This window comes from Drosophila gunungcola, unplaced genomic scaffold, assembly GCF_025200985.1.
Source record: "Drosophila gunungcola strain Sukarami unplaced genomic scaffold, Dgunungcola_SK_2 000192F, whole genome shotgun sequence".
Classification (NCBI taxonomy): domain Eukaryota; kingdom Metazoa; phylum Arthropoda; class Insecta; order Diptera; family Drosophilidae; genus Drosophila; species Drosophila gunungcola.
The window spans coordinates 58,996-84,251 of record NW_026453353.1 but is presented as its reverse complement, the minus strand read 5'-3'; the positions used below and the strand labels follow the sequence as shown (position 1 = coordinate 84,251).

At 37.0% G+C, this 25,256-nt stretch overlaps 1 long non-coding RNA gene across 1 annotated transcript; it reads left to right on the top strand.

The window, feature by feature from the left end:
- Positions 1-4,737: 4,737 nt before the first annotated feature.
- LOC128265966 (uncharacterized) lies at positions 4,738-5,387 on the top strand. The gene is made up of 3 exons (XR_008268982.1): positions 4,738-4,812; positions 5,020-5,128; positions 5,228-5,387. It is a non-coding gene; the product is annotated as an uncharacterized LOC128265966 (long non-coding RNA).
- The last annotated feature ends 19,869 nt before the right edge of the window (positions 5,388-25,256 follow it).

Genomic DNA, 25,256 nt, shown 5'->3' with positions numbered 1-25,256 from the left:
GAGAGAGGTTAAGAGAACGACGTTACAAAAACAGCTAGACAAAGAGAATATCTAGCAGCAAGTAAAGCTATAATAGATTAAGATAAGAAACAGTAACATTGGGAGGCAGAAAGTATAAGATGAGGTATATCAAAGAGATTGAAGAGGACAAGACCGCATTAAAAGGCCTTGATCCGCCTCTAACAGAACAGTTAATTATGCTATCATCAATGAACTAAGAGAACGTAATCAGGGTTTTGTTTGATTTTAAAGATATTCATTATATTCATTATATAGAAAACCTTACAAGTACCCTCAAACTTTCAGTAAAGAGATCAATAAACAAGTAAATGAAATGATTGAACAGAGAATAATTAGAAAATCGAAATCTCCACCCATTTGGATCGTCCCAAAAAAGTGTGACTCATCCGGCAAAACAAAATACAGATTTGTAATAGATTATCGCAATCTCAATGAGATAACTGTCAATGATAATTACCCAATCCCAAGAATGGATGAAATATTAGAAAAGTGTTTCGCGACACTTGATTTAGCAAAAGAATTCCACCAAATTCAAATTGATCCTAAATCAATTGCAAGAACAGCATTATCTACAAAACATGGACACTTCAAATATACCCGTATGCCATTTGGCCTTAAAAATGGACCTGAAACTTTCCAAAGATGGATTAACAATCATAATCCTATTTGTTTTACGATTAGAAAACAATTTTGCGAAAATAGAAAAAGAACTCTTAGCATTCGTCTGAGCAACAAAATATTTTAGACCATACCTTTTCGGCAGGCAGTTCGAAATACTGAGCGATCACAAACCATTAGTTTGGTTAAACATTACTATTGTTTAAAGAACCAAATATGAAATTTCAAAGATGGAAAATAAAATTAAATGAGTGTGACTATCAAACAAAATATTTACCACGAAAGGAAAACAATGTAGCTGACGCTTGATAGAGGAAAATATGTTGGGAGAAATAGCTAACAGTGTAGACGCAGCCACACACAGCTCACAAAAAGATAATCAAAATCATATTTGATTTTCTGAAAGACATTTCAACATTTACTTACGATAAATCGAATTGGCAAAGGGCAACGAAGATAAAATAGAAGTAGTACATTATTTTCATAAACTTAAAATTCAAATAACATACAAAGAAAAGAGAACCACAGAGAACGATATAATTAAAGAGTACCTTATATACCAAAAACAATACTATTTATTTCCACAATGAAGCCGATTTTCCAATATGCCAACTGGCTTACCTCGAAATTATTAGCCCAAATCAATTGACGAAATTAACAAAGTGTAGTAAAAAATTACCAGATATACTTACTTACGCAGAACTTCTCCATTCCGGAATCGATATAACCATTAACTGGTTTTATTTTTTTTACTTGTAGAATTAAAAGGTAGAGATTGGCTAGATGAAAAAAGAGCAAAAATCAAAGGAGACAAAGATTCAGCGAGCAGCATTACTGGCTTAGTGTATTTCAGAAGGAGTACATATAATCTTCCTAAACCGACCTGCCTCGGTGACAGACTGCAGAAACGGGCCTATCCTTTCCGTCTGGCCGTTCTGATTTTTTTTTTATATAAGTTTTAAGAAGTACTCTTCCCAGCTGATGTCAGTGCTTACAAATTTAGCCCTGTTGAATTGGGGTCTACATTCCTGTATAAGTTGCGTAAGGGTGGTGGATCGCCACGGAGGTTTCTGGTTAGATTTGACCTTCCTACTGGGGCAGGATTTTATCAAGGCTTCACCGCAGGTGTCTGTAAGGACGTAAACTTTCTTCTCTAGTTCTTCCCGGGTGTTGGAACCGAAAGAAGGGGGGTTCTTGAGGTTGGTGGCTAGGGTTTTTGTGCAGTAACGCCAATTAGTTTTTCTAAGATAAGTTATATTTATAGGGTTCGGACATACTACGTCTATTTTAAATCTATGTAACGGTGGTCAGAGAAGGAGTGGTCATCCCCAACACTCCAGTTCCCGATTTGGTCAATCAAGGCTTCGGAGGATAGTTTGATTGTCTGAGGTAATCAAAATTTAACCCACCCCTTTCGTTTGTGTTTGTTCTTCCTCATTGTGTGTGGTTTGCGTTTGCGTCCCCCCACCTCCTAGGACGAGTTCCTTTGTTGAGGTGGCTAGGTAAAAAGATGCGATGGTGTGTCTTATGTGTGTCTAGTCAGTCCGTTGTGAGGTCACTGTCGGTAAGCTGTGGAAGTAGATAGGAACGATTTCTTAAACAGTCAATGAGAAATTAAGAATTATAGGCAGTGAATCGGATATAGAAAACATATACACAAAGTTGAGTTAATCTTTTATACTTATAATTATAAACTATATTTATTTATGTATGTGAGTTGAGAAGGTTAATCTCAACTTGCTTTTTATTAATATTATATAAAGTAAGTATGAAAAGATACAAAATATTTGACTGTCGGCTTTTTCGGCTTTTTTCCTACGGCGTGACATTTTTCACTCTCCGCTTCTGCTTCTGCGTTTTTTTCTTCTCCCTGCCCATTTTTTGATCATCCAAAATAATCCATAACGCGTTCTATACATTTCTGCTGCTGCTTTACTGCTCTACTGCTTTCTTCTTTTCGGCTGATGTACTGCTTATCCTGCTGCTTCTCTGCTTATGTTAACTTCACAATCTTACATTATTTTTATACGCCAGTCTGATAACCACCTCTCCACTACCACAAGATGTTCAGCTAGTAGTGCTGTTGCCTGAATTGGGCATTTGGACCGACTTAGGATCGCGGTCTCGTCTGCGAATGTAGAAGTAGTAAGCCGCTCGTTCGTATGAATATCTGCGGTGTAGAGGAGAAATAGAGTTGGACCAAGAACGGTGAAGAATCTGAAACTAAATTTCTTGTGGTCGAGTCGCAGTTTCAGGACAATGATGGTTCTTGGTGAAAATTTTTGCAAACAAGCTCAATAACAATCAGCAGTGAAGGTGTAAAAGTAACAAAGCCACTCTTTGCCGAGGCAGAAGTCAGTCCGGTTTTCGAGGGCTGAGAAAACGTAATCACTGATATTGAACCAACAGCGAACGCAAAAGCAAACGGGGTCATATACAACATGGTCCAAAACTATCATCCGGTAAGCACAAAGTCATCAAATATTAAAATGCGTTTAGTTCTGAACGGAGACATGTTAATTTCATATGCATTATCGACAATCAAACCGATCAATGGCTGAAGGACGGCATAATCGATACATCGGAGTCAGAATATAGAAGCCCAGTTGTTCTATTTAAGAAGGGTGACGGATTCATCGCCTATGCATCGATTACAGGTGAATCAATAAAGTCATTATTAGGGATCATTTTTCACTCCCTCCATTGGAGGTCAACTTGACAGATTTCAAAACGCGCGTATCTTTAGCTCGATTTATTTAAGAAACGGATTCTTTCACGTCGGCATTGAAGAAAAGATTCGTAAGTACACCTCTTTCGTGACACCCCAGTCGGAAGTTAGAGAATGCATTCCAATAAAAAAAGCTTCTTTCATGCATGCTTTGCAAGCGAAAAAGAATGTAAGAAGCTGTAAAGAAGCATTTTTTATGAATTCTAAAGAGTTTTGTGAAATCGTCCCTTCCACTACAATGCATAAAAAAGCCTTCTTTTGCAATGTAAAAAAAAAAACTGAAACCCGAACGATGCCGATCGTCCAATATTTTTGAGATCGTGTTTTTCACCGAAAACCTCGCTTACGAAAGAACGCAAAAAGAAGTCTTGTTTCGGAATGGACAAACAAATGGGAAACCAATTTAATCTATTTTTCTTAATGAACAGCAGCGGCCTAAATATATTCACTTTTTATCTTTAAAAACAATATCTGAATGCTTTTTTATGTTTGGGGTATATGACTTGTTAAAGTTTCCTAAAATTAATTCTGTAAAAAATATTAATATTTAATTTTATTAATAATAATATTTAATATATTTTATATTGTATTAGAAAATTATTAATTTGAATCAGTTTTTTATATATTTTAATTTTAGGTAATAATATATACACGATTACATGATTTTTTTTAAAGCGTGATTTTGTTTTAAATTATTATTTTACATTGCCGGCGCTATAGTATCCTCCGCCACTGTATTCACAAGGAGTAACCGAACAAAACGGTACTCTAAAAAGCAAACGACAAGAAAAAAAGGGAAAATGCAAGAATGCGCGCGGTCTTTTTCGTTTCTTTTGCATTTCTCGCCACTTGCATTTTGATTTTCATTTGAAATAGCTGGTGCCCCTGTGATTTGTGAATTAATATATTCTTTGCGGTTTTAATTTTCAAGTAAGTACATATGTTGATATAAACAAACTAAATAGGAGTTCCAATACTGTTAATAAAATAACATGAACCAAACAATGGATTAATTAAAACAATAAGTGATGTGTACCTGTGCCAAAAAAAATATTAAATTTATAAACACTTATTAACAGTCTTAAAAACAGTGTACGGTCAAAACAAATGTAAACAAATTGTTCCTAAAACTGTGTGCTTCTGTTAATCAAACAAATAAAAAGAATTATTTTTTTGAGCGTACACTGCAATAAGACTTGAGTTTTAGTTTAATTAATGCGTTTTAAATATTATTTTCGTTTAATTCCAGAAAAACTATTTCAAAACAAAGGGTAATTTATATATATTTCATAAATTTAAATTTTTGTTTTGTGAACTCGTTTCGTTTATTTGTGTGCTCACTTTTTTCTCTCTTCCTTTTACTTCTACCTAGTGTGGACTTACATCTACATACAAGTAGTGTTTTTTAGGGTGGACCTAAGAACACAAATTATGTGAACAAAAATGTAAGAAAAATAAACATAAATTTAAATAATTAGACATTACATAATTAAAAAATTTAATAATTTAATTGAAAAAAGATATTTTACAAAATAAACACATATGATACCTATGAATCTCCTTGAAAAATTATTAGAATGGTACCATAATAATAATGTTACTAGAGATCCCCTTGATGTGTTTTTAAAAATTTTTGAATTCGGAAAATCTAGATCTTCAGTAGGATATTAAGTCCAAGTTTGATAATGGAGCTTAATTATGACGGTACTAGGGACAGGGAAGGTTTTGCGTCCTACATTCATTTAAATGAAACATTATTCGGTAAGCGTTTTACAAACTTACAATCGTATTTTAATAAAATTACATATTTCCTTCTCATTATTATATTTTATATTATATTTTCCATTATTATATTTTCAGAGTCACAAAGAAGAGACGGTTACCGCTTCACAGACCATTTTAAAGACCTTCGACTGGCCTTCACTAGGGCCAAAAATAAAACTTATAAGGGTAAAAGTATGGCCAAAAAGATGAGAGAGGACGAAAACGGCCAGGAGTAATACAATAAGTTTTAAAGCATGTTTATATTAAAAAAAAATTAAATAAATAAAAATTGGAATTGACAAAAGAAACGGTTCCCAATAGCTTTTTTGGGAACGATAATATTTGCATTCTTGGGTAAGACTATTAAAAGGCATGTTTTGGAATCATTCTAAATGTGTTCTTGTGGAAGGAATCAATATTAATTCTGTAGATGTGTTACACAATGCTTGCTTTGGAAGCTATCCAGGAAGGTTCCCGAGGAACGTTTCTAAGTTCATTCTAACAGTGCGCTGTAGAATGCTTCCTTCGTAAAGTACAAATGGAAGGGAAACCCGAGCGTTTCCGAAGTTGAAACTACCTTCCAATGAAACGCATTAAGACTCGTTCTTAGATCGGTTCTAAAAGAAGGCTTGCTTTTTGTCCCGTCTCGAACAAAAAAGGAAAGGGAGCTTTCAGGGATCTGGAATGCGTTTTTCGCATGCAAAGGAAGCGTAAAAGAACGCATCCTGGAAGCGTGTTTTTTCCGACTGGGACACAACTGACAATTTCAGTTCCTACGAGTTCCGTTCGGACTCTATTACTCGCCGAGTGTACTCCAAAGACACGTGAATGCTATCTTCTGGGACCTAAAATGCAAAGGTAGCCAAACCATACGTTGAAGACATATTAATACCTGTACAAACCGAAAAATAAGCCTTAGACAACATCTTCGATGAACTGAAGTTCTCGTTCTCATATCTCAAAAGCCAGTCCTAAAAATTTTTCATCAGCGTCACGAGAATGAACTGCATACGCACGCCTCAATAGATGGTTTCGGCGCAGTTTTGTTACAAAAGAGTACAGACGATAACCAATGGCATCATGTCTATGAAATGAGCAAGAAAACGTCCAGCATGCAAAGCAGACTCAAGTATAGCAAAGCACATTCTGGCAGAGAATACGACACACAATTTCTTCTTGAAATCGGGAGTATTTTAAAAATTAGTCAACGACTGGGAACTCATAGTTGCGCTTGTGGGTATGCCACGAGAAATTATTAGGCAAGCCCACAAGCACGGTCACTTTACGGTAAAAAAGACTAAAGAACTCAGAGACAAGGAGGCGCTGTGCCAGAAAAGAGAAGTGGAGAGCAGCACTGAACAATTTTTTTTGGAGACCTCTTGTTGGTCTTATTGGTAGGAAATATATATTTGAAATTTAACAGATTGATTGCCTGTATTCGGGCTGTTGTGTCAACAGCTAAAGTTAACGTAGTGTTAAGGTTTGAGTAAAGTTAAGTAAAGTTCACAGTTTTAAAGTCCAGTATATATAAAAAACTTAAATTTGCCATGTAAACGGATTTGATAGACATTTTTGTATTTTATAAGTACTATATTTTATATCCTTATATTCTATAATTATATTTAAGTAAAAAGGAACAGGAAAGAGATTTTAACACTGACCGTGGTAGAATTGAGAATACGAATTGAAAAACAAACTACTTGCTCACTGTAGAACACAGGTAGATCGTGTGTCCAAGTTTTCGGGAACTGGTTCACCTGAATTTAATCAGTGGATCGAGGAACTTGAAGAGTGTGCACTTACGGTTGAATGGAGTCTTTGCAAAACAATTGCTCAGCGGAGCGGCTAAGCTTTACGTTCGTAGTCAGCGAGATATTGCTAAAAGAATTTTGGGTTTAAGTTACATCGGCAGTGGTTCATCGTAGGCAAGCGACAACAAATAAAAACTGAAACGTTACAAGAGTACCTGTACGCTTTAATAGAATTGGCGAAGCCAATTGACTTAGACGATGAAAGCTTGATCGAATACTTTATCGACGGTAGTCCAGACTCGAAGGAAAACAAGGCTTTACTTTATCAAGCCAAGAAGCTAAAGGAGCTGAAAGTTCAAATCGAGGCATGCGAGGCACAATGCGAGGATCGGTGAAGCACGTCAAGTATGATTCTCACTTTTATAAAGGTGAAAAGGAGACAGTGAAAGCAGTAGAGTAGTAAAGTGCAACGTCGAGCTAGTAGCTAAACAGGAAAAGGCAACTACTCTAGTGCAGGTGGAAGGCAGGGTGAAGCCAACAAGCACGTTTACGTCTTCGGGATTGGAGTTGAAGCATGTTTCGTTTGGGAAAGTAACCTTCAAAGGATTGGTAGATACGGACTTGTGTTTATTGCGATCGCTACAAGGTCTGCCAAAAATGTTTGCCAATAATGAGCGCTAGCTCGGCCCTATTAGCCGAGTTTAAAACTACGACAAATAGTGCCCAGTTACACAAGCTAATGTCTGAGAGGAAAATTAAAAAAGATGAAAGTTTACAGGAATACTTATTGTCTTAATTCAATACATAATCGATGGAATTGATGATTCGTGTACAAATGAGCTTCTGCTCTATAATGCTAAAAATTTGATCAACCTTAAAGAAAAATTAAAGTGTTATAAAGTAATCCGCGGAAAATCCAGAAGTGAGCGTAAAAACCGAGTCATGTACTCTAAATACGCGACCAAAATTAATTACAAGAATCAAGCAGTGCACAAAAAAAATAGACCCGTTAAGTGTTACAACTGTGGCGCGAAAGTGAGAGCAAAAGTAAGGGAAGAAAATGCTTTCAGTGTAACAATTTCGGGCACATTTCTAAAGAATTTCCAGCAAAAGTTTTGTGCGAAAAAATGGAAGCAACTGGAATGTATAATGTGACATATGTTCACGATTTTATGTGTTTAACAGTAAAAGCTAAAAACACAAAATTCTCTGCGCCTATCGATACCGGAAGCAAGTACAATTGAGTTACAGGTACCACGTATAACGCTTAAACAAGCCTATGCTAAGTGAGTGTAACATTTATCTCGTCGGATTTGGTAAAACAGACAAGAATAAAATTAAACCATCAGGTTCGTTTGAACACAAAATTACAATTGACGGTGAATTTTTTTTTTTTTCTTTACATATGCATTTTATTTATTGAATCTTCTCTGAATTGAAACTAATAATAAGTCATATCAAGATGACTGATGCGAGATGAAATAATAATAACTATTGCTGAGCTGGAAGGTCATTTCGTTGTAATCGGGTCCGTTTGGAAACCCTGGCTAGGCCCCTGGCGAGCTGGTTTGGATGAGAAGTTAGTTTGGTGTGGTAGGACGCTTTTTGTTTCGATATTTCATCTTTGACGGGTAGAATGCCAAGATCTCTGTGGATGTTGTCGTTTCGAACATACCAAGGTGCCCCAGTGATAGTTCTCAGGATTTTTGATTGTGCTCGCTGGATAATATCGATGTTACTGCTGCTCGCGTTTCTCCACAATTGGGAGACGTAAGTCTAGACTGGCTTAAGCGTTGAATTAGTAGAGCAGGACCTTGAAGTCTAGGCAGAGGGGAGAGCGAGCGTTAATGAGCCAATGAATGCTATTGGATTAGTTTTAGATGAATTTTCTTAGCTTCGATATGTCTCCGCCATGTAAGTCTCCTGTCTAGGTGGACGCCAAGGTAGGTTACATCGTCAGCTTGTGGAAGTGGCGTGTTATTCAGAGTCACGTTTGTCTGTTAACAGTAAACGTTATGTTTTTACACTTTTGCGCATTTATGTGAGTTGAGAAGGTTAATCTCAACTTGCATATTTATTAATACTATATAAAGTTAGCATGGAAAGATACAAAATATTTGACTGTCGGCTTTTTCGGATTTTTTCCTACGGCGTCACTTTTTCTCTCCCAGCTTCTGATTCTGCGTTTTTTCTTCTCCCTGCCCATTTTCCGATCATCCAAAATAATCCATAACGCGTTCTATACATTTATGCTGCTGCTTTACTGCTCTACTGCTTTCTGCTTTTCGGCTGATGTACTGCTTATCCTGCTGCTTCTCTGCTAATGTTAACTTCACAATTTTACATTCGGCCATTCCTGATTAATCATCTGTCCCAGATGGCCAAGCATCCTCGTTAATCTTCACGTAACGCCACATCTTCATGTGATCACAACTGGTTTAAGTGTTGGATGGGCCTTCTACATCAGCTGCCTTCCGAACATCGTATCGCATATTTCTCGTCACTTTAGAAACTTCATACGGGCCCAAGTATTCTCCAGCCAGTTACTTTACTGAGATAAACTGTGTCCGGCGTATAGCTACTAAGTCTCCAACTCGATAAATTACTTCTGGTTTCCGCTTCAGATCAAAATTCTTCTTGTATGAATCCTGTGCCCGCTGAATATTGGCCTTTGCCTCTTGCCTGAGTTGCTGCCGGTTCTCATCAAAATGTAAATATAACTCCTCCTCTAAAAGCTGTATTATACGATCGCTGGGCTTATTGTTCATCTTCACGCCAAACATTAACTCGAATGGTGACTTCTTTGTTGATGCATGCACATGAGAATTTACTGCTCGCTGCGCCAGTGGTACTGCCTTAAACCACTTGGCTGGAACCTCTGCTGAAATCTTGGAGATTATCGATCAAATTTTGCGATTTACCCATTCTATCTGCCCAGGCGACTAGAAAAGTTTGATGTAGATGGGCGTATAATTCCAGCAGCTAACCATTCGTCGGTCTGTTTCTCGACATCCTTTTCTTCGGCAATGGCGAATCGGTTCGGGGACTGAAGAAATGGGATGATCTCGCCGTCTGGAACGATCCGCAGCTTAACTGGAACCTCTGCTACCAAGTCAGCTGCCTTGTAGTTTTTTATCAGCATAGACACTTCCTTTGCGTACTGGGAAGGAACATCGATTTCGTCATTTGTATTAATTATGTTGTAAATACTGATCCATCGGTGGACTACAAGAACTGTCAGGTACGCCCGCAGGACAACCTCTACTTGAGTGTGAATCGCAGGATCCTCAGTAGGAAACAAAAAAAAAAACATCCGGATCACCAGTGGTTGTAGCCACATCATGTTAAGCTAAGTGAAATAGTGAATATGTGAAGGCAACAAAACCAAAGTGTAAGCAAATAAAAGCAAAAATAGTGAATAAGTGAAGGCAACAAAACCAAAAGTGTAAGCAAATAAAAGCAAAAAATTTCTACACTAAAAAAAAAATTTTAATAAAAATCAAAAAGTAATACAAAATTTGAAATTTAAATAAAAAATTTTAAAGTTAAAATACTAAAAATCAAATTCAATTTAAATTTAAATTGAATCTAAAATTTAAAATTAAAATAAATTATTTTGAGTTATTAAAATATTATTCATATAAAATATTTAATTAATATTCATTTAAAATTCGAATTAAATGAAACATACATTCCATATCTAAAAAAAATAATTAATTTTTGAAACCTAATATTCATAAGAATTATTCTTAACAACCATTTTTATTGTAAGACAGACCCATCGGCAGGGTGCTCACCAGTCGGTAGAGGAATTTCATCAGTCAGTCTACAAACACCTTTCACTGGTTGGATGTATGGAATAAGGAATGGAAGCAGAACAACTCATGACAAAAATGTTTAGGGACAAAGCCTTAAGCACTTTTGTGCGCGTACTTCGCGGAGATTTATCCCGTCTTCTCGGTATCAAGGAACAACCCGATCTTCCTTCAACTTTACATCTTTGTCTAAAGTTAAGGAACCAAGCGTTCCGTGCAAACCATGCAGTTAATAGAGGGCAACAATTCGGATTTAGAAACGTGCCTTCCCAAAACATACCACATTTACAACAGACAAAAAGGCCATAATTGGTCATTTCTCATTAATAACCAGTATAAAAATCCTTTAGTTTTACCCAGACAAAATAATAATTATAATGTTTAATCACCCTCAACCCCAGTTCTACAATAATAATCAAACTCCACCAGTCCCACAATATACTGCAGTACAACCTCCAGGAAACTTTCCTCCGGCTCGACCTTTAGCTGTAAAGCCACAACCACGACCAGAACCCATGGACATCGAAAGGACCATGCAATCGAAACATATTATATGAACAAACCTATACGTTTTGAAGCTGGTAAAAGACCACCAGTAAAAAAATCTTCAAAGGTGGAAGATGAAACACAATCCCTTGGCGATTATAACGAAACCGTAAAATCACAGGACGAAACCAAGCCGACCAGAAATACCCATACGATTATACCTACCTTCATTTTTTAGAATAACCTCATTGCCATATTTTGAAGGCAAACTAAGGAGTGGAGGAATTTTTAAAATATTAATTGATACCGGTTAAAATAATAATTACATCTTGCCAAAATTTGTTAAAAATCCTATATAAAATATTAAAATTACACATCACAAAACAGCCAATTTATTTAATATCATTAATACAATAATTAAATTTTACATTTGATGCCATTTTGCGAAACAATTTTTAAATATTTAGGAGCAATAATTAACACTACCAAATCTATGCATTAAAAAAATGGAAAAACAATCAATATTAAAGAAAAAAATTCAAAGCAGTAATTTTAATTATTCCTCGTAAAGATCATCTTACTGGGACACAAAAATAAGATCTTAAACAACTTATTCAGAAATATCCAAATCTATTTGGCGAACAAATGATAAATTGAGATACGCACAAATACCAACACACCAGTCTACTCGAAATTTTATCAATATCCAATGGATAATGGACGAAATAAAAGAACTTTAAGAAACCAACATAATATGACCCTCTAGATCGCCATACAATTCACCAGTGTGAATTGTGCCAAAAAAATTAGATGCCTCCAATGTTAAGAAATATAGAATGGTCATAGATTACAGAAAATTAAATAGTGTGCAGTTCTTGCACAACTGGGAAACAATAAAATGTTTTCTGTGCTAAATCTCAAAAGTGGGTTCCATCAAATTCTTTTAAAAGAAAGCGATATAGAAAAAAACAGCCTTCTCCGTGAATAACGAATAATTGAAGTGTATGGATGAAGTAAGGATGGATCTTTTGCATCAGTGAATTCAGACAATTATCAGGCAGGTGCAGGATCAGGAAATAGTGCGCCCAGCGTAAAGCGAATTGTAAGCGAACAGAACAGTCAAAATGGAAATGCGACAGGTAGATCGTGGTTTAGATTAAAGGATGTAGAGGGGAGTGTGTCACAGTTTTCGGGAACTGGTTTACCTGACATTAACCGAGGAACTAGAAGAGTGTGCACTTACGGTTGAATGGAGTCAGTTGCAGGTGTTTATATATGCAAAACAATTGCTCAGCGGAGCTGCTTAGCTTTACGTTCGTAGTCAGCGTAATATTGGCGATTGGTGCGTACTGAAAGCTGCTTTGCTAGAGAATATGGGGTTAAAGTTTCATCGGCAAAAATTCATTGCAGACTTGGCAAGCGACAACAAACGAAAACTGAATCGTTGCAAGAGTACCTGTACGCTTTAATGGAATCGGCGAAGCCAATTGATTTAGACGATGAAAGCTTGATCGAATACTTTGTCGACGGTAGTCCAGACTCGAAGGGAAACAAGGCTTTACTTTATCAGGCCAAGAAGCTAAAGGAGCTGAAAGTTCAAATCGAGGCATATCAGAAAATGCGAGGATCGGTGAAGCACGTCAAGTATGATTCTCACTTTTATAAAGGTGAAAAGGAGACAGTGAAAGCGGTTGAGAAATTTAGGAAATGTGGTGATAAGTCTCACATCAAGAAGGATTTTTTTTTGGCTTTAGGTGCAACCAGCCAGTCCAGTGCAAGGTCGAGCTAGTAGCTAAACAGGAAAAGGCAACTAATCTAGTGTAGGTGGAAGGCAGGGTTTGGAGTTGAAGCATGTTTCGTTTGGGAAAGTAACCTTCAAAGGATTGGTAGATACGGACTTGTGTTTATTGCGATCGCTACAAGGTCTGCCAAAAATGTTTGCCAATAATAAGCGCTAGCTCGGCCCTATTAGCCGAGTTTAAAACTACGACAAATAGTGCCCAGTTACACAAGCTAATGTCTGAGAGGAAAATTAAAAAAGGTGAAAGTTTACAGGAATACTTATTGTCTTAATTCAATACATAATCGATGGAATTAATGATTCGTGAACAAATGAGCTTGTGCTCTATAATGCTAAAAATTTGATCAACCTTAAAGACAAATTAAAGTGTTATAAAGTAATCCGCGGAAAATCCAGAAGTGAGCGTAAAAACCGAGACATGTACTCAAAATACGCGACCAAAATTGATTACAAGAATCAAGCAAAGCACAAAAAAAATGTTAATAGACCCGTTAAGTGTTACAACTGTGGCGCGAAAGTGAGAGCAAAAGTAAGGAAAGAAAATGCTTTCAGTGTAACAATTTCGGGCACATTTCTAAAGAATTTCCAGCAAAAGTTTTGTGCGAAAAAATGGAAGCAACTGGAATGTGTAATGTGACATCTGCTCACGATTTTATGTGCATAACAGTAAAAGCTTATAACACAAAATTCACTGCGCCTAACGTTACCGGAAGAAAGTACAATTGAGTTACAGGTACCACGTTTAAAAGCTTTATCAAGCCTATGCTAAGTGAGTGTATCATTTATCTCGTCGGATTTGGTAAAACAGACAAGAACAAAATGAAACCATCAGGTTCGTTTGAACACAAAATACAATTGACGGTGAATTTTTATTTTTTTTTTTACATATTCATTTTATTTATTGAATCTTCTCTGAGTTGAGACTAACAATAAGTCATATCAAGATGACTGATGCGAGATGAAAGGGCTCTAATAACTATTGCTGAGCTGGAAGGTCATTTCGTTGTAATCGGGTCCGGTTGGAAACCCTGGCTAGGCCCCTGGCGAGCTGGTTTGGATGAGAAGTTAGTTTGGTGTGGTAGGAAGGTTTTGTTTCGATTTGTTTCCGTTTTCAATGTTGTGGCCCAAGAAGTAAATCCCTTCCTGCAATAAGTGACATTTTCGCCACTTGACCTTTAAGCCAAAACGCTCCAGCTGTTTTAAAAACGAGTGCCATCTTTTCCAAACAATGTTCTGCAGTTTCGGTGTGAATTATTATATCATCCATATATAAATCAAGAACATCCTTGTTCATCAGCTCTTGAAATACGTGGTTTACATAGCGAATAAAACAGCCGGCGAGTTCCGAAATCCAAAAGGGATTATTGAATTCGTAGAGTCCTGATTTGGTGATAAATGCTGTGTATTTCTTGCTGTCCTCCTCTATAGCAACGTGGAAGAAGCCATTCTCCAAGTCCATCACTGTAAAATATCTCCCTTTTTGGAGCTTTTCCAGCATGTCGTCGATTACCAGAACGGGAAAGCAGTCCCTCAGCACCATCGAATTCAGTTTACGAAAATCAACGCATATACGATCCTTTTTGGTTACCAGCACCAGGCGACTAGAAAAGTTTGATGTAGATGGGCGTATAATTCCAGCAGCTAACCATTCGTCGGTCTGTTTCTCGACATCCTTTTCTTCGGCAATGGCGAATCGACTCGGGGACTGAAGAAATGGGATGATCTCGCCGTCTGGAACGATCCGCAGCTTAACTGGAACCTTTGCTACCAAATCCGCTGCCTTGTAGTTTTTTATCAGCATAGACACTTCCTTTGCGTACTGGGAAGGAACATCGATTTCGTCATTTGTATTTGTTCAGGCCACGAAGGAGCTCCCGGTATTCCCGGCTTACCGCTCTCCCCATCTGCTCTCCGCTCTCACGCAGCTTCCCTTTTCCATGAAGTCTCCACTGCGCTCTCAATAGCATTAGAATAAGTTAGAATAGTTAGTTCGATTTTCATAGTGAATAAAAGTGGTTGCGCCCACACCCCTACCAAACACCGAAACACCTACGACTCGTCATTCAACTACAGGACCTGTGCACCTTCCAGGACCCTCCAGAGGACTCGGCCATCCCCCTCTACGTTCAGTATTAATTATATTGTAAATACTCATCTGATTTGGTTTCTCACAAGCTTTCTCCCCTTGCAGACAATGACAGGTTGAACTTAGAGAAGAAATCATATCCGAGCGGCGCATCATATTCAATGTGTTTATCGTCTATGACAACGAAGCTTTCTGAAGTCGTCACTTCGTCTACCGCGACATCAGCAAAAAAACGTCCAACTGGGCATGTTATCTTCTTTCCCAGACCATTAACTTTTCTCTAAGATAACGTTAGGAATTTTGTTGAAGATGAACTTTCTTAATACGGATACGTCGGCTCCGGTATCTACCAGGCATTCCACTTCGACACCGCGCACAACTTAAATACCAGCAGCTAATCCAGGGCAATTTTTAGACATATGATCCTCTTTGTTGCATCTTAAACATTTCGTGGCGGCCTTGCAATCCTTGCGAAAATGATCGGCAGATCCACAGTTAAAGCAATGACTCTTTTTGTCGTTAAATTCGTGCTGCTTCTTCTGGTTTGAGGTCCAACTACTGTCGCTCGACGGAAACGGCTTATTTTCCTTTTCGGCTACGCGCTTACTGTTCCTGCAGCTCTCTAAAAGATTTGCAATTATAGAGAATGTATTTGAAGTCCCTCCTCAGATTTAGGCCATCCACAATGTAGCGTATTACAGAACGTGCATCTATGCTGCCAAGTGCTGCAATCTTCCTCATCTGCAAAAGATACTCGTGAAAAGATTACTGCTTGCGTTTTTTTCGAGTACGGAGCTGCTCATGAAGATCCGCGCTGCACACGTATTGACGACTAAACTTCGTCTCCAGCAAGAGGCGCATCTCGGTGTATTAGTGTACGTGAGTAGAATCCAAAAACAATTTGGCACAAGCCTGTACATACATTTGCTTTATGTTCAGACCGTAAGCCTCAGCATTCAGCTCAAAATTGTCAAACCAATGCTTGACCGGTATGGATTCACCGTCAAACTCAGGAATGATTTTTGCAAAGCTTTCCGCAGTAATTGAGCTACTGGTATTGTTCTGCTCGTCTATTCCCATTTTAAGGCGAGGAGGTGGACAAGATCCTTCAGGGTCCTTGTATCGAACAGCTTTCAGTAGCCATAGCTCCGAAATTCTGACCACCAGTCATTCTAAGACAAAACTATTAAAACACGATTATTTGAATCACGTTAACTCTGAGAAATTATTGAAAACAAAAACAAAACTAAGTTACAATGAACCAAACATATTAATTACATGGAATATTCCAAAAACAATTTTAAAACAGAATTGCATTAAACAAGAAATGTCAATAGAAGGGAATAACATCATTAAATTCTTAATTGTTCAATACAAATAGCTGAATTTATACTGTCAAATAAAATGTTAGATTACACATACACTTAATCATATATTGAAACAAAAAAATAATATAAACAGCCTGAGGACACGCCAAGTTCAAAGGTATATGCATATGCGTATGAGTCACCCCTATCAACAGGAAACAAAACTTTAAACCCAGATATTGTAATCATTTTATAAACTCAGAAGGCTCTGGGAAATTTCCATTGTTAATTTTAAATCCCATACTAAACATTTGTTGTCGCGTCGCTGATAATTCCAACGGCACGTTCCCACACTTTTGACATATTCAAATTGCGTCTATTTTAATCCTGTAAACAAGATAAGACAAAGAACTTTCTTTCACCCAATTAAAATCAAAGCTCAATCAATCAAAATAGAAAGTTCACTCAAGTAAAGATAACTCAAAGATAAAGTGTAACAGTTAAACCAACAGTAATTTGCCCATCCAAACAGATATTTTATTTGCACAATTTTTCATATAATTGTGACATTTTGTTAGGTAGAGAATATCTAGCAGCAAGTAAAGCTATAATAGATATCGATAAAGAAACAGTAACATTGTGAAGCAGAAAGAAGAGATTGAAGAGGACAAGACCGCATTATAATGCCTTGATCCGCCTCTATCAGAAGACCAATCCGTTTATTATGCCATCAACAATGAACTAAGATAATGTAATCAGTTAAGATTAGAACACTTAAACGATGAAGAAAAGCAAAGTTAAAAAAAGGGTTTTGTTTTTATTTAAAGAAGACAGAGGATATGAGAGAGGTTAAGAGAACGACGTTACAAAAACAGCTAGACAAAGAGAATATCTAGCAGCAAGTAAAGCTATAATAGATTAAGATAAAGAAACAGTAACATTGGGAGGCAGAAAGTATAAGATGAGGTATATCAAAGAGATTGAAGAGGACAAGACCGCTTTAAAAGGCCTTGATCCGCCTCTAACAGAACAGTTAATTATGCTATCATCAATGAACTAAGAGAACGTAATCAGTTTAAATTAGAAAATTTAAACGATGAAGAAAAGGAAAGTTTAAAAAGGGTTTTGTTTGATTTTAAAGATATTCATTATATTCATTATATAGAAAACCTTACAAGTACCCTCAAACTTTCAGTAAAGAGATCAATAAACAAGTAAATGAAATGATTGAACAGAGAATAATTAGAAAATCGAAATCTCCACCCATTTGGATCGTCCCAAAAAAGTGTGACTCATCCGGCAAAACAAAATACAGATTTGTAATAGATTATCGCAATCTCAATGAGATAACTGTCAATGATAATTACCCAATCCCAAGAATGGATGAAATATTAGAAAAGTGCCAGTGTTTCGCGACACTTGATTTAGCAAAAGAATTCCACCAATTCAAATGGATCCTAAATCAATTGCAAGAACAGCATTATCTACAAAACATGGACACTTCAAATATACCCGTATGCCATTTGGCCTTAAAAATGGACCTGAAACTTTCCAAAGATGGATGAACAATCATAATCCTATTTGTTTTACGATTAGAAAACAATTTTGCGAAAATAGAAAAAGAACTCTTAGCATTCGTCTGAGCAACAAAATATTTTAGACCATACCTTTTCGGCAGGCAATTCGAAATACTGAGCGATCACAAACCATTAGTTTGGTTAAACATTACTATTGTTTAAAGAACCAAATATGAAATTTCAAAGATGGAAAATAAAATTAAATGAGTGTGACTATCAAACAAAATATTTACCACGAAAGGAAACAATGTAGCTGACGCTTGATAGAGGAAAATATGTTGGGAGAAATAGCTAATCAAAATCATATTTGAATTTCTGAAAGACATTTCAACATTTACTTACGATAAATCGAATTGGCAAAGGGCAACGAAGATAAAATAGAAGTAGTACATTATTTTCATAAACTTAAAATTCAAATAACATACAAAGAAAAGAGAACCACAGAGAACGATATAATTAAAGAGTACCTTATATACCAAAAACAATACTATTTATTTCCACAATGAAGCCGATTTTCCAATATGCCAACTGGCTTACCTCGAAATTATTAGCCCAAATCAATTGACGAAATTAACAAAGTGTAGTAAAAAATTACCAGATATACTCACTTACGCAGAACTTCTCCATTCCGGAATCGATATAACCATTAACTGGTTTTATTTTTTTTACTTGTAGAAGTAAAAGGTAGAGATTGGCTAGATGAAAAAAGAGCAAAAATCAAAGCAGATAAAGATTCAGCGTGCAGCATTACTGGCTTAGTGTATTTCAGAAGGAGTACAAAATGAAGTAACTACAATTAAAAATGTTGTTTCAGACGTAGAACGATTTCTTAAAACAGTCAATGAGAAATTAAGAATTATAGGCAGTGAATCGGATATAGAAAACATATACACAAAGTTGAGTTAATCTTTTATACTTATAATTATAAAACTAAACATACAGCCGCTATATTATGTATGTGAGTTGAGAAGGTTAATCTCAACTTGCTTTTTATTAATATTATATAAAGTAAGTATGAAAAGATACAAAATATTTGACTGTCGGCTTTTTCGGCTTTTTTCCTACGGCGTGACATTTTTCACTCTCCGCTTCTGCTTCTGCGTTTTTTTCTTCTCCCTGCCCATTTTTTGATCATCCATAATAATCCATAACGCGTTCTATACATTTCTGCTGCTGCTTTACTGCTCTACTGCTTTCTTCTTTTCGGCTGATGTACTGCTTATCCTGCTGCTTCTCTGCTTATGTTAACTTCACAATCTTACATTTATTTTTATACGCCAGTCTGATAACCACCTCTCCACTACCACAAGATGTTCAGCTAGTAGTGCTGTTGCCTGAATTGGGCATTTGGACCGACTTAGGATCGCGGTCTCGTCTGCGAATGTAGAAGTAGTAAGCCGCTCGTTCGTATGAATATCTGCGGTGTAGAGGAGAAATAGAGTTGGACCAAGAACGGTGAAGAATCTGAAACTAAATTTCTTGTGGTCGAGTCGCAGTTTCAGGACAATGATGGTTCTTGGTGAAAATTTTTGCAAACAGGCTCAATAACAATCAGCAGTGAAGGTGTAAAAGTAACAAAGCCACTCTTTGCCGAGGCAGAAGTCAGTCCGGTTTTTCAAAATTCATATCGAGGGCTGAGAAAACGTAATCACTGATATTGAACCAACAGCGAACGCAAAGCAAAAGGGGTCATATACAACATGGTCCAAAACTATCATCCGGTAAGCACAAAGTCTACAAATATTAAAATGCGTTTAGTTCTGAACGGAGACATGTTAATTTCATATGCATTATCGACAATCAAACCGATCAATGGCTGAAGGACGGCATAATCGATACATCGGAGTCAGAATATAGAAGCCCAGTTGTTCTATTTAAGAAGGGTGACGGATTCATCGCCTATGCATCGATTACAGGTGAATCAATAAAGTCATTATTAGGGATCATTTTTCACTCCCTCCATTGGAGGTCAACTTGACAGATTTCAAAACGCGCGTATCTTTAGCTCGATTTATTTAAGAAACGGATTCTTTCACGTCGGCATTGAAGAAAAGATTCGTAAGTACACCTCTTTCGTGACACACAACAGACAATTTCAGTTCCTACGAGTTCCGTTCGGACTCTATTACTCGCCGAGTGTACTCCAAAGACACGTGAATGCTATCTTCTGGGACCTAAAATGCAAAGGTAGCCAAACCATACGTTGAAGACATATTAATACCTGTATAAACCGAAAAATAAGCCTTAGACAACATCTTCGATGAACTGAAGTTCTCGTTCTCATATCTCAAAAGCCAGTCCTAAAAATTTTTCATCAGCGTCACGAGAATGAACTGCATACGCACGCCTCAATAAATGGTTTCGGCGCAGTTTTGTTACAAAAGAGTACAGACGATAACCAATGGCATCATGTCTATGAAATGAGCAAGAAAACGTCCAGCATGCAAAGCAGACTCAAGTACAGCAAAGCACATTCTGGCAGAGAATACGACACACAATTTCTTCTTGAAATCGGGAGTATTTTAAAAATTAGTCAACGACTGGGAACTCATAGTTGCGCTTGTGGGTATGCCACGAGAAATTATTAGGCAAGCCCACAAAAGCACGGTCACCTTACGGTAAAAAAGACTAAAGAACTCAGAGACAAGGAGGCGCTGTGCCAGAAAAGAGAAGTGGAGAGCAGCACTGAACAATTTTTTTTGGAGACCTCTTGTTGGTCTTATTGGTAGGAAATATATATTTGAAATTTAACAGATTGATTGCCTGCATTCGGGCTGTTGTGTCAACAGCTAAAGTTAACGTAGTGTTAAGGTTTGAGTAAAGTAAAGTAAAGTTCACAGTTTTAAAGTCCAGTATATATAAAAAACTTAAATTTGCCATGTAAACGGATTTGATAAACATTTTTGTATTTTATAAGCACTATATTTTATATCCTTATATTCTATAATTATATTTAAGTTAAAATGAACAGGAAAGAGATTTTGGCACTGCTCGTTGTAGAATTCCGAATGCGAATTGAAAAACAAACTACTTGCTCACTGTGGTTTGCAATCTGATGAAAACGATGAAGATGCGTTTGAAGTGGATGATGATGAGGATGGATCTTTTGCATCAGTGAATTCAGACAATTATCAGGCAGGTGCAGGCTCAATAAATGGTGCGCCCAGGGAAAATCGTATTGTAAGCAGACAGAACAGTCAAATTAGAAATGCGAACTCAGGTAGATCGCGTGTCACAGTTTTCGGGAACTGGTTCACCTGGATTTAATCAGTGGATCGAGGAACTTGAAGAGTGTGCACTTACGGTTGAATGGAGTCTTTGCAAAACAATTGCTCAGCGGAGCGGATAAGCTTTACGTTCGTAGTCAGCGAGATATGGGCGATTGGATCTTACTGAAAGCTGCATCGCATTGCTTTACTTTATCAAGCCAAGAAGCTAAAGGTGCTGAGAGTTCAAAACGAGGCATATCAGAATCGGTGAAGCACGTCAAGTATGACTCTCGCATATATAAAGGTGAAAAGGATACAGTGAAAGTTAGGAAATGTTTTAACTGTGGTGATGAGTCTCACATCAAGATGGATTGTCCAAAAAAAGACAACAAGTGCTTTAGGCGCGACCAGCCAGGACATAGTGCAGCTCAGTGCAAGGTCTAGCTAGTAGCTAAACAGGAAAAGGCTACTAATCTAGTGCAGGTAAAAGGCAGGGTGAAGCCAGCAAGCACGTTTACGTCTTCGGGATTGGAGTTGTAAGATTGGTAGATACGGGAGCAAACTTGTGTTTTTTGCGACGCAACGTTTTTATAAGGCTCGGAATAGAAAACCCAACAGGATATGATAATTGTTTGACAGGAATTGGGGAAAGCTTAATTGTGACTTTTGGAAGCCTGACAATACCAGTGCAGATTGATGGCATCAATCTCAACGTAGAATTCCACATAATGTCCGACAAAGACATGTCATTTGATGCAATTTTAGATAGATATAGATGTCGATATGAAAGTGACAAAGGACGGAACCGAGTTGGTTCGAAGATCAGACAGTCGGGTCTGTAAGGGACAAAAGTTTGAAGTTTGTGAGAAAGTGAAAAACGGATGTTCATGCTCAGAGTGGGTGAATGAATTTCAGAATTTGTGTATGATTACCATGGAGCAGGCAGGAAGCAAGCTAATTTTGCCACTTTTGCAGAGAGGTGTTGTGAAACGCATGATAGACGAATACAAACCAATTAGGAATGTTAATTGTCCGGTCGAAATTAAGATTTTTTTAAGCAATATTTTACCAGTTTTTCAGCATCCTCGACGTATCGCTTTTAGTGAACAAAAAGTAGATGACGAGCCGGTTCAGGAGTGGCTTGTACAAAGGATTATCAAGCTTAGTACTTCAAAATACGCTTCTCCGATCGTCCTCGTGGCAAAAAAGAATGGCCATAATCGATTGTGTTGCGACTATCGAAATTGAATGAGAAAATACGTGAGAAGTAACAGGGCGCTACAATTTTTATGACACTGTATTTGAGCTTATTTATTTATTTATTTTTTTGTTTTTTAATTTCATGTTCCGGTGAATGTAGACTCCCAAAGTATACCTCATTTGTTACACAGAACGGACACTACAAGTTTTTGTATGTGCCGATTGGCATTTCGAACTCGCCGGCAGTTTTTACTTTCATCAAAAACGGTCACGCAGTGGTTATCATCATTCCAAGCAGTGATGTCGTAGAAGGAATACAAAAGCCGCAAAGAGATCTTGAGGTCGCAGAACAGAACGGGTTGATAATCAATTGGAACAAGTGTCCAATTTTGCAGAGTAGGGTAGATTTTCTAGAAAACACAGGCCGAAGCAAACTTTCCAGTGCCGTCTAATCATAATGGAACTTTGGATAGCTAACAGCTAAGCCATTGTCAGATTTGCTGAGAAAGGATGTTAAAGTTTGAGTTTAGAGATTTACAGCACGTAGCAAACCAGTTTTGAAACTGTACAATCCTAGATTGGCTACGGAAATACACACGGATGCGCAAAAAGTTTGGTTTTAAGGCAATTCTTCTACGAAAGGATAGTTACACCCTGTCATGTACATGATTAGAAAAACCAAGCCCTGTGAAGAAAAATATCACTCATACGAGTTGGAGGTCCTAGCAGTCATAGGAGCGTTGACAAAACGCCGAATGCCTGAGGATTATTACTTCGCCAATCAAATATTGTTCAAAAACCCTGACAGAGAGTTGATTGTAGTTCCATCTGAAATGGAGACGGAGATTATACAGATTTCTTATAAGCAAGGTCATTTTTCGGCAAAGAAAACACAGGAGATGGTGGAGAAATCCTATTTTATTCCAAAGCTGAGGGATAAAGTAGCTAAAGTTGTATGCAGCTGTGTGGAGTGCATCTTGGTTAACGCAAAATCCGGAAAACAGGAAGGATAACTAAATCTTATCGATAAGGGGGACAAACCTTTAGTCACTTCTCACATAGATCACTTAGGGCCGATGGAGATCACCAAGAAAAGATATAACCATATTTTAGTAGTTGTCGATGCATTTTCGAAATACGACGCGTATTACTGGAGTCGAGCAGGTGCCAAGCTGTATAGACAGGCAGGCCATAATATTTGGAAATCCCTTCAAGATCGTGTCAGATCGGGGTGCAGCTTTCACATCACACTTATTTAAGGAATACTGCGACAAAGAGAGGATCCAGCATTAATTGATAGCTACAGGTGTAGCTCGAGGTAACGGGCAGGTTGAGATGTTGTCAAAGATAAGCCTAGAAAATCCAGGAAATTGGTACAATCACGTGGGTAGAGTGCAGCAGCTAATAAATAATATCGAGCCTATGAGCACAAACGTAGCGTCATCCAGGTTGCTAACAGGTGTGGACATGCGTGAAGTTGACTTTGCAGAACTCAAAGAACAGGTGCTGCAGTCTTTGAAGAAGAGTTGGACGAAGAGCGTTAACAGATACGCAAACAAGCCAGGGACAACATTTAAGCTTAACAGGACGAGAACAGAAAAGCTTTCTATTTCAATGACTTAGTTGCGATTAAGCGTACTCAGTATGGGGTAGGTTTAAAGTTAAAAGGAAAGTATCTTGCCAAACATGGCAGTTATGATGTGGAGAAAGGGGGAGAAAGCAAAGGACCTTTAAAACATCCACAGTATCTGAGTTTATGAAGGAGTTCGGGACGAACACCACGTCAGGAGGGCCGAATGTTGGATTCAGAAACAAACCAGAAGAACAAGAAGAGAGAAACACAAGGAGTGGACGTCGGATCTGACAACACAGACAGAGATTGTTAATGTATGCGTGAGAGTAACAGATCAGGAAAGAAACTCCAATAAAGTCACTCGATGCCAAAATCTCAAGCTAAGCAGTCCACAATCCACTTTGCAAACTCATTAAAGTTTAAAATAACACAACACTCAGTTTGTTAATTAAGGCAAATATAATAATAATAAATAAAGCATCAAAATAATAAAACTACGTCGTCCTGTAAGTAATTCCACATACAAAGAAATGACAAACAGTACCTATGTAACAAAAACAGTGGTATTTACACAATGAATCCGATTTTCCAATATTCCAACAGGCTTACCTCGAAATAATTAGTCCAAATCAATTAACGAAATTAAAAAAGTGTAGTACAAAATTAACAGATATCATAACTTACGTAGAGTTTTAAGAAACAATATTAAAGAAACATAAAGAACTTTTCCATCCCATCGATAAAACCATTAACTGGTTTAAAGAAATATTCTATTTCCCTGATTTTCAGAAATTAATTCAAAACATTATAAATGAATGCGAAATTTGCAATATTGCAAAATCAAAACATTGCAACACAAAAATGTCATTTGAAATCACTCCAGAAATCTAAAACATTAGAGAAAAATACATAACGTATTTTTATATGGTTGGTAGTCAGCAATTTCTTTCATGTATTGATAAATACTCCAAATTGGCTACACTTTTAGAAGTAAAAGGTAGGATTGGTTAGAAGCAAAAAGAGCAATAATGAAAGTATGCAACGAAATGGGAAAATTGCAAAACATCAAAGCAGATAAAGATTCAGCTTTTGATAAATTTCAGAAGGAGAACAGATTCAAGTTACTACAAGTAAAAATGGTGTTTCAAAAAGATTTCATAAAACAGTCAATGAGAAATTAAGAATTATAGGCAGTGTTTGAGTTAATAATACCACAGGTAGTGCACTAGCCCATATATTTATGTATGCAGGTTCACTTGATTGTACAAAAAAACAAAATTAAGGACAATAGACAAACTAAATAAAAAACGTAATGAATAT